Here is a 10,842-nt window from a genome sequence, read left to right as displayed (position 1 = left end):
GTTGGGGGGGGGGGGGGGGGGTGGCGCTGTGACCCCTCATCCCATGGCCTCAGGGGCTATGTCAGACTCTGAACTTCCGTCCCTCCCTCTCTCCCTCCCTCCTCCCCTCCCACCTCCCTCCTTCCCTCCCTTTGTTTTTTGGTCTTTTTGAGGCCAGGTCTCCCTGGAGCCCCAGCTTGCCTGGAACTCGCAGAGATCTGCCTGCCTCTGGCTCCTGAGTGCTGGGACTAAAGGCGTGCACCACCATGCCCTGCTCTGCACTCATTCTTGTATCAGACCTGAGTTGAGGGTTGGTGGTGCCTCTTGAGGGTATTGCACCTACTGGGACAGCAGGAACTGAGGGGCCTGCGGGACAGCAAAGACCCCACATTGTACAAACTCCATGGGTTCATTCTGGGATTTGCTTTTGCCAGACAGGACTTTTTCTTGTGCTGGGTTCCTAGGACAGAGACAGTCATTTCGCTTGTCAGGTACACAGAGTTAGTTACCATAGTTGGTAACCTCATGGTTACTACTGGACCATATCCTTTCTCCTACCTCAGATCCCTGCCATAGTTCAGGGTCATTTTCCTGGAGCTGACTGGTGTCCTGGGCCACTGAAGCCTTTTCACAGTAGAGGTGTTCACAGCCATGCTAAGGGGACAGCTGACAGAGTAAGGTGAGCCTCCAGGCTGAGCTCCCCGGAGCCACCTGTCAGGGGCTTCCCCAGGACAGGGCCAGGACATAGTTTTCTGTCTCTTGCTGGCCACTTTGACTTTCTGTGGGCTGCTCATTTATAGAGGCAAGCAGTGATGGAACAGGCAGGGCAATGGGGCCAGCCCTTGTTCTGTGCCTGCAGGGGCTGGCTCTTTACCTCATTTGACCCTCATTACCACTACAGAGGTACAGGGAAGCCACCAGCCTGCTGGGTGCTTGCAGGGAAGGGAAGAGCTGAGATGGACCCCTTGGTCAGGCGGGTGGGTATGTTTATTGTGGAGCAGGAGTTCCAGGGTGGATTCGAGACAGTGTGATCTGCCTCTGGTCTGTACCTAGCCCTGGAGACCAGCAGAAGTTATTTTCTCAAGCTCAAGCTCCTGCCTCCCTCTGACAGGGCAGTGGTGGCAGAAGAGTGAGCCAGGGTCTCAGCCTATGTGAGGGCTCCTTTATTGTGTGACAGTGTCATCATAGCAAGCCATTGTAGAGGGTTCAATGTGAGAGTCCTCAGGAAGCACATCAGCCACAGTGTCTGGATATTAGGACAGAAGTCCCACTCGAGATGCACACGTGCGTGCATGTACACTTTCAGTCAGCAGAGCTTGGTTGCCTAGGTGATGTATTTGGTTCTATTCTTGACTTTGATGTTCTGTGTTTCCAGTCGCAGGTGGGGCTCTTCCCTTCCTTCCCTGGCTGAGGCTGGACTGCCACTGGCCTCGACAAGCCTTGAGAGGCAGGGCCAGGGACCAGGCATGTGCAGACAAGGGCCACCTCTACTGCTTGATCTGTCTCTTCTGCCCTCCAGAATCCTGTGTCCAGCCCATCACAGGAAGACCTCTGCCCCAGCAGCCCCAGTGTCCCTTTGCTCTGACCCTTTTGTTCTAGGACTGGGGACAGTGGGCAGAGGTGGAAGGGACTGCCTGAGGCTCCATCCCACAGTCCACTGACTCTTACCACATCCTAGACTGTCAGTGGATGGACCTGGGCAGGTAGGGCTTGGATAGAACTATGGAATGTCACTGTGAGTGACCCAGCATATGACCCACAGGAAAGATGGGAGAGGAAATGAGGGCTTGGAAGTGAGCCATTGTACTCCTGGGGGGGGGGGGGGGGGGGGGGGGGGGGGGGGGGGGGGGGGGGAGTGATGTTTGGAGTGCTGAGTGTCCCCAGCTCATCTATTCAGTCACACTGGTCTCTCAGACCTAGTACAGATCTCTGGCCAGAGCGTACATTGAACCGAAGTTGCTGTGAGAGGTCTGACTTCCTGCTATGGAAGAGTGGGGCTGTCCCCTTAAAGCAGCCCCCAAAAGGCCAGAGATTGAGGTCCCAGAATGTCTGGGTGTCAAGGAAGTGTCTGTGGGAGGGTGGCCACCACCCCATGGGGTGGGTGGCTGTGCAGGCACAGCAGGAAGACAGGCCTGGACTTGTTGCTCATGGACTCTGCCCCTCAGATCCATCTGCTTCCTATTCCTGGTACCCTTGTCATGCCAGTCATCCTTGCTGTCCCCAGCCTGGTCGGTCTGTTGGACACCCTTGTCAGGCTGTTGATGGCTTTAGGAATTGGGACCCCCCCTCAATATTGACTTACTGAGCACCTGCCCTGGACAGACCTCTAATTCTATTTCTATTGCTCTTCCAGTGTCAAGGAGGAATTTGGCTCAGAGAGGCCAACTCATTTGACCAAGGCTACACAGGTTGCATCTCTGCAGTCACTGAGCCCTGCTTGTTCACCTGGGCTGGCTTCCAGCCTAGTCCAGGCACAAACTTGGTCACATCATCTTTGTTCCCAGCGGCTTCGGGAGCCAGGGCTTGGCCAGGAGCCTGACAGGCAGGCAGAGCAGCCCCAGCCAAAGGTTAACTGGCCTCACTCTGGGAGCCAGGCTTCTGGCTGGAGATGGTGAGGTATAAGGCTCTGAGAACCAGCTATGGGCTGGGATGATGGGTTCTGGGCCCCAGCCAGCCTCAATGCCAACACAAACGACACTTGGAGCCCAAGTACTTTGAGCTGCAAGATGCAGTGGGCCAGCCCTAATCACACAGCCTTCAGCGCCCCCAGCTGCGACTCTTCATGTGACAGGATCTGCTTGTCCATGGGACTAGGGTCACATCCCTGTGGCCCATGACTGCAGACAACCAGATAATGCCACTTCCTCCCGTCTCCAGAAGTGGTTGTCAACAGACTGTACATTGTTGAGTCCTGCCTGCTGCCAGCAGCCCTCATCCTCTTCCTTCTGCTTGCTACCAGGGTTCCTGCTGCCTCGGAAGGGAACCAACCCATAGAAATGCCCAGCCCCAGCAAACAAACCCCAGCTTCTCCTGTCCTCTGCAACTTCTGCCTCAGCAGCAGGTCCCATCCCAGGGCCTGTCTGGGACAACTGTACTCGACAGCCAATGGATATTGCTCTTGTGCCCATAGCTTGCTGCCAGAGATGCTATTCTATTAAAACCAAGGACTTAGAGAAGTTAGGGCACTAAGTTAAATCTGATTGTCAGTTGTTAGTATAAGTACTTAATACCACATGAGACAGTGTTTCAGTAAATGTGTGTCCTGTGCAGTATTTGGGGAGATTGAGTCAAGAACACTTACTGGCCATTTCTCTGGAATTCCAGTGTCACTGGTGTGTGTGTATGTGTGTGTAGACTAGAGGACAACCCCAGATGTGCATTGTCTCTTGCTGGGTGTTGTAGCACAGGCCTTTAGTCTCGGGACTCAGGAGGCAGAAGCAGATGGATCTCTTGAGTTCAAGGCCAGCCTGGTGTACATAGCAGGTTCTAGGCCAGCTGGGGCTACAGGGAGATCCTGTCTCAAAAAGGGCCCCCTTCCCCTCTCCTCTCCCCAAAAAAGACAAGGTCTCTTATTAAGACTAGTCTTACCTAGCTAGCCTGGAATTCACTAAGTGGCCTAGGACCCCTAAGGGGTCCTGTCTTGCCTCCTCTGTTCTGGGATAACAAGCACATCATTCCCCACCCCCTTTTATTTAAACAAAACAAAACAAAACAAAACCTGGATTCTGGGGACCGAACTCAGGTTCTTATGCCTACAAGGTTACTTTGCCAACTAAGCTGTCTCCTCAGCCCCAGCAGCCAGCATGTGCTGAGTCAGGTGTGCTGGTTGGGCTCTCTGTAAATGATTACTCATCTGGAGGTGGCTCGTTCATTCACATCTCCACTGTGGGGTCAGGTGCCGCCATGCCCTGCCTGGAAGCTGGAGTGGGCCTGTTTAGTGGATAGGCCTGGAGTGTGGGGAGGAGGTCAGGGAGCTGAAACATCCAGAGATACCAGTAGCCTCGGCCTGCCAGCGGGGTGTGGGATGTAGGGACAGGATCCAGAAACTTCAGCTGTCACATGACCGTGCTGGGACCTCATGGGTCACACTAGGCCCTCCTCACCCCCCCTTTCTGTCCTCTCCAGTACCCCACCCTTCTGTGTTACATGGGCCCTGGAGGCCGGGACTAGAAAGCAAGGTGGCTGGGGTCAGGCTGGCTGTGCGGTCTTGGACCAAGACTTTCACTTCCCTGAGCCTCTGTTATTTTATGAGTAAACCATCCATGCCTCAGGCTCTGGAAATACATATCATCATGGTCATGAATGATCTGTTCTGGGAGGGGGGCCTTCACAGAAGCGGCTTGGATTCCATCTAAAGAAAACCCAGTCAGAAGCAGGGCTCCTACAGTGGCAAGATCTGCATGGAAGTACTATGAGTCTCCTGTCACGGGAGGCATCCAGGCAGCTGTGTGTCAGACATACCACGTGGGGGTGATGATGGCAAAGGTCATGTGCTTTTTTGTATGGCAGGGGGAACGTTCAAGGGTTTTGGTGTCAGTCTAGGCTTCTAATACTGGCTGTGGGACCTCAGACAAACCACTTCTGTGACTGCTGCTCCTGGCAAAGGTGGTGAACAGCCTTTACACCAAAAGGTACCATCAGCTCTAAGTAGACATTGAGCCATGGGTTATAGGGTAGGAAGAGAAGCCTTGTGGGGCCACTGAGTCTCCTCTGGGTTACTCTGCTGGTCCCGCAGTAGGCAGGGCTGTGCAGTGAGAGAATGTTCACCAGGCTTCCCTGGTGTCCAAAGGAAACCTGGGGAATGCTGAGGCCCAGAGGCAGGCCTGCCCCCTCCCCAGGGCCTCGTGCCACTACTAGGGCAGGTCTCTGGTTTTTCCCAGCCAGGGGAGGCAGACAGGGCTGCACCTAGCCTGAGAGAACTGGACACCAGACAGGTCCTGTGTGCGAATGTTTGCATCTTAGTAACATTCCAGAGTGGGTAGGATGGCCCTCAAGTGATCTAGCCCAATCGAGGACTTTCGGAAGACTCGTAGCTGCTGTTCAGAGGAACCAGAACAGGCTGGGTGGTCTGATGCTTCCTGGTGACCAACTCATGTGGCCTCACTCCAGAAGTCTTAATGGGTGCCTCATCTCACCCCGTACAGGGCCAGCAGCATTGTCCCCAGTTTATAGATGAGGCCACTGTGCAGAGCAGGGAGAGTCCCTGTGCCCTGCCAGCTGCCATCCTCAGGCATCATTTCTTTGCCATCTAATCTTGGTCCTTATCCCAGCTGGACCATATCTTAGAGATATAGGGACTTGACTGGCCAGGACTGTGGGATGAACACAAGTGACTTACTGCTGCTGTCCTAGAGGCTGGCCTGACTGAGTGGGGAACGTCCACTCCCAGAGGGATGACTGGGTCCAGACCACAAGCCTGGCCTGCTGTGAGGACAGCCTGTGAGGGCTTTAAACGTTTAGGAGGAAACAGCCTATGTATCACACACCATATGAAGCCCTCAAAGCTTGAAACTATTACGTGGCTCTTTTTTTTTTTTTTTTTTTTTTTTTTTTGTAAGCCAGGCATGGTGGTGTATACCTGTAATCCCAGCACTCAGGAGGAGTTCTAGCCCAGCCTGGTCTACACAGGAGACAGTGTCTCAGAAAAACAAGAGGAAAGAAAGCAAAGGCTTGCCAAGCTCTGGTTCAGAAAAAGACTGGCCAAGGGAACCACAGTGGATTATGGAAGGCAGGTTCAGGCCTGACACTATTGGCCCCCAGCGCCCATTCTGCAGGCTGTTTTTTTCTGCTCAGCAGACAGTGGGGAGATGGATAGCCCAGGGTTCAAATTTGAGCTTCAAGTGGCCTTGGTCAGGTCAAAGCAGTACTCCCGTGCTCCCAGCCTGTTCATCTGTAAAATGTGGTGATGTCCACCTCAAGGTTTATGCCAGCGTTGATAGTAAGATCACATAACAACAGCAGCAGCTAGCAGAGCCTACCTGGGGCTGAAAGTTTCCCATTTGACTCAAGTCCTCATACAACTGTAGAAGCCGGGTTTCCCAGGAGGGAAAAGAACCATAGAGACCTTTAGGGACCCATCTGAGGTCAGTCTACTGGTCATTATCTCTAAGGAGAGGTCCTTAGCAAACTGACTTCCACACTCCCCCTTAGCCACTGGCCATAGCAATGCCTAGGGAGCCAGAGGCACCGTAGTGTGACTTGATGGTGAAGCCAAGGGGCTGGAAGCTGGGATCCCAGAAGACCATTGTACACTGCTCTAGATCATTAAGGAACTTCCTGCCAGCCCAGCAGTGAGTCCAGAGGCAGCATGGATCTGGGAGGGGCTGGCCCAGCAGATAGGATGTGAGAATGGGCTCTGTCCTAGCCTAGCTGCCCTCAGCACCCCATGGGACTGCCTCACTTGAGCATGCTTGAGGGGACAGGGCCCACTGCATCCTGTGTCCTCCTAGGAAGCCTCTGGAGCCCACATAAAACTCCTCACTAGCTGTGGACCAAACACAGCCCCTCACTTTTTTCCACATCTCTGTCAGGAGACAAGGAATAACCCAGTGGCTCTGAAAAACCTTCAGCGAAGGGTGTGGATGTGGCCTCCATAAGAGCTCAGGTAGGAGGGCCAAAAGTAAGGGCATTCGTTGGCTCTACACACTGACCCTGGCCTACCCCAGGAGGTGATTTTAAGGAACAGAGATGGTCCTTTTTAAGATTTTGGTGGTGTTATTTTGGGGGGGCGGGGAAGGCCATGGTGGTGCATGCCTTTAATCCCAGTAGTCAGGAGGCAGAGGCCAACCAGGACTTCAGAGTGAGACCCTATCTTAAAAACAGATTTTTTTATTACTTTGTGTGTATATGTATATGCATGTGCATGCTAGTGCCTACAGAGGCCAGAAGGCATCAGATCCTTTGGAGCTAGCATTACAAAGGGCTGTGAACTTTATAAGATCTTGGAGTAGAGTTCCCTCAAGAAACTGAGGCTGAAGTCTTTACCCTTAGGTCTCAGGATAGGGGAGGGCAGAGGAAGAGCACACACCCGGGCTTGTCTGATTTCTGAGCCTTAAGTCTTGGGATGCTTTTGCTTTTTGCTTGTTTTATACGTGTGGGTGCGCCTGCACCTGGCCTGTGTGTGAAGATCAAAGGACAGCTTGTGGGAGTCAGTTTTCTCCCACTTGGGTCTTGGGGATCAAAGATCATCAGGCTTGCTGAGCCTCTCTCTGGCCCTTAAGTGCCTCTTCTGAATGACTTACCTAGAACTTGGACAGAGCCTAGCACTCTACATGAGTCTGCGTTCCCACCACATTCTGGAAGTTTCCCAGCCACTCTGAGGGCTGGGCTGTCCTCTGGCCCAGCTTGGCATTGAGGCCTGCAAATAGGCCCAATCTGGAGGCAACTCCCAGATGCACTTGGCCCTGGCACCCAAGACAGGAGGCCTGGGAGCTCCTTCAGCAGAGGTCAGGCTAGGGAGTCCAGGGCCCAGAGAACTGGGAGAGATGGGGTGAGGGATATACTGGTGCCCCTCTGGTCCACCACAGACCCCAAAGCTTTGACAAATATCTGTGACACAGAAGCAAGATCACACTTGGGTCAGTGTCAGCCCCACCCCCACCATGAGCCCATGTGAGGCTTGTTAGAGATAAGACAGAAGATCCTGCCCTTGGTCCCCAAAACCAATATGATCTGGGACACAGAACCCTGCTACCAAGTCCTTCCACATCCCAAGGCCTGGTGATCTGTTCCCATGACGATACCACGTCCCTTGGGCACTCCAGGAGCGGTCCCACCCCTCTGGAGCTTCAGGTGGCCAGTGAAAAAGCTGTTGCTTGGGCTACAGCCCTGGTCCCTGCAGTCCTACCAAGACCCAAGGCAGCCCCTGGTCCTTCCTCTCCCTCTCCTTCCCCTAGCCCTTCTCCCTCCTGTTACTGCTCTTTTTCCTGTTCTCTCTCCCCTTCCCCAGCTTCTCCCCCATCCCACTGCCCCCAGATCAACCCATCTCCACTTTGTCCCCAGAAAAATATTGGAGGAAAACATTGCTTAGTGACCCTCAGGTCCCCAGACAGGCTTGGGGAGGAGGGGAAGCTGGAGTCCATGGCACAACACCTGACACATCCCTGGCCTGCCGTTCCTGCCAGTGACACACTGTTCCATCACCCCCAGCACAGCAGGTCCCTGGCCCGTAGGCTGTGGCATCATCCGCTCTCAGGCAAGCTCCATATGCCAGGGTGGGGCCCCCAGGGTTAGCCTGGCATGTGTCTGGGCACCTGAACTTGTCTGGCAGGGGTCAAGGTTTAGTGTCCTGGGAATCTTCCCAGCCTGTGCAGGGCACCATGGTTCCCACACCTGGGACTTTTAGTTCCAAAGAGACAGGGGTTTTGCCATCTTGAGGCTCTGCCCCCAAAACCCAGAGTCAAGAGCAGCTAAGTTAAGGAGAAAGGACATAGAGAATTCACTCTGTCAGGATGGGGCAGGTGGTGTCCCAAAAGGACATGAGGCCACCTGGCTATGAGGAAACATCTGTCTACCATCCTTTCTGCTCTCCAGTAAGCTGAGCCCTGTCCACCACAGGGCCTTTGCTCACACTGCCTGCTCTTCCCAAACTCCCATACCTTAGGCTGTCAAGGCTTCTTCAGACCACATGGGTCTCAGGGTACAAGTCACTGTGTCAAAGGGTCTTTCCAGAGAGTGCTCTGTCTATCACACTGCCCCACTCCCCTCCTACTTACTGTCCTGTTATGCTCCAAAGTCACTGTTTCCTGCTGACAGCCTGTCCCTTCTCCTGTCCTTCCTAACTTGGTGCAGTTAACTCTTTTTTATTTAAAAAAATTTGTGTGTGTGTGTCCCCACAGCAGCAGTGTGGAGGTCAGAGAACAGCTTGTGGGAGTTGGTTCTTTCCTTCCACCGTATGGATTCTGGGACTCAAACTCAGGTCATCAAACTTGGCATTTTGTACAAGGCCCATCCTTTTCCAGGGTCAAGGAGAGCTCCTGGGGCCAAGGTTCTGCCCCTGACCCCCCCTTTGCTGTGACTTTATCCTCCACCCTGAGCAGAGGGCTGGGCACCCCTAGAAAGCACTGGAAGAGGGTAAGGGGCCTGCAACCCTCAGGGTGTGCAGGAGTCTAGCCTTCCAGGCTCCTGCCTACTGGGCATCGTGCCACTTGCTTTAGTAGACACCCCACACTGGGGTAGTGCGAGACTCTGATCCCCATCCTTCTAACTGAGTAAAACCCAGACTGTTCCCACCACAGGAGTGGCATCTCTGGGCAAGGATGGCCAGGCCAGAAGCTGGGTGCTGAGCTCAGTGTGGGTTGACTCACAGCACCGCCTCTCCTGGCCCTGCTGCAGTAGCCTCGTCTGCAGGAACCAGCCTGCCCTGGGGCTCCCACGAGGCAGTGCTGGTAGCTCAGTCCCTGTACACGTGCAGAGTGTGCCCGCCCAGCCCGCCACACTGCCTGCCACAAGACCAAGAAGCTGAACACAAACTCAACCCAGCATGCTGGTTAAAATCAGAAGGAAAGGGCAGAGGGATTCCAGAAAGAGGGGGACATAGGGACAAAAATACTGGATGAGGTCAACACTAGACTGTGCGCTCTTCAGCAAGGATGGGAGTGCCTGGGCCCATCGTGTGACCCACAGCGATACACCCAGGGACCTGCCCCCCACGAGGTGCTCAGGGTGGTAAGAATCTCCATGAGCCTAATCATCCCCAAAGAAGGAGGCAGACTGGTGGGAGTGGGGGAGCGTTTCATAGACCAGACCTGGGTAGACAATCCTAAGTGTGGTCCTGGCCTCTGTCCCTCACCAACAGGGTGATGTCAAGTCCAAGTCTCCAAACTACTATCTGTAAAAGGAGTTTCTGGACCCTCATCTGGCACAGATTCACAAGCACAGGGACTGCTGCTGACACTCAGTTTACCCAAGCTGGACTGTGGAAAAAGGGAAGCACAAGCTGGATGGAGCTCAGTTGCTTAGTTGGTAGAGTGCTTGCCTGATACACAGGAAACCCTGGATTAGATCCCCAACACCACATAAAATGGGACTTGGTGATGCACGTCTATAATTTCAGCACACTCAAGGTGATGGCAGGAGGATCAGAAGCTCAAGGCCATCCTGGGCAGTGATAAGTTCTTGTTTCAAAATAAAGTAAAATAAGAGAGTTGTCCTTATCATCCTCTGTGGGCAAGCACTTGCAGTCAGGAGGCAGCAGGAGCAGAGGGGGTTCAGACAAGGGTGTCCTTCCCTCCCCCAGGTGGTCCTGTCCAAAGCCAAAGTCCCTCCAGTCCCTGGATGCTCAGAGAAGTCACTCCACAGCCCAGCAGTTGTGGCTGCTGTGACTTGAGAAGCCCCATGATGGAGAGCTGGTCACACAGACCCAAGTTTATATTTTTAACTTGGCCACCTGCCGGCTCTTCAAAGGAGGGTGTCCATAGGGCACAAGTGGCCCAAAGGAGGGGTCAGAGCCTGGCAACAAATGAGGTGACCAAATAGAGAGGCGTGCCGGGGCCTCACTGGGGAAAGGAGGGTGTGTGTGTGGAGAGAGGAGGTGTTGAATAATGGATAAAGATGTTAAAGATCAGGAAAGGCAGAAATTCCCATGGCAGGTGGCGGGGGGTGGGGGGGATTACTGCTGGGGGAGGGGAATGAGCCCTATGGGGTTGACATGGTACTTGGGGAGCCTGTGTGAGCTCATGGTTTTCAATTTCAGAGAGAGGTGGGTGAATACAGATGTAAATGTGTTGTATATTTATCACACAGAGGTATCAGACACACACGCACACACACACACATTTGTCCCCCATGGTTACCAAAATCTCTGGGTGCTCAATGGTTTGCTATTTGCATATAATCTCCACTCACTTTCTAACTTTTTTCCAT

General features: G+C 53.7%; 1 pseudogene; it reads left to right on the top strand.

Annotated features, from left to right (window-relative positions):
* Positions 1-4,535: 4,535 nt before the first annotated feature.
* Positions 4,536-10,842, top strand: part of LOC108490137 — a 21,954-nt pseudogene continuing 15,647 nt past the window's right edge.

This window comes from Nannospalax galili, unplaced genomic scaffold, assembly GCF_000622305.1.
Source record: "Nannospalax galili isolate Female #2095 unplaced genomic scaffold, S.galili_v1.0 scaffold1688, whole genome shotgun sequence".
NCBI lineage: Eukaryota > Metazoa > Chordata > Mammalia > Rodentia > Spalacidae > Nannospalax > Nannospalax galili.
This window is presented reverse-complemented; position numbering and strand designations above follow the sequence as displayed.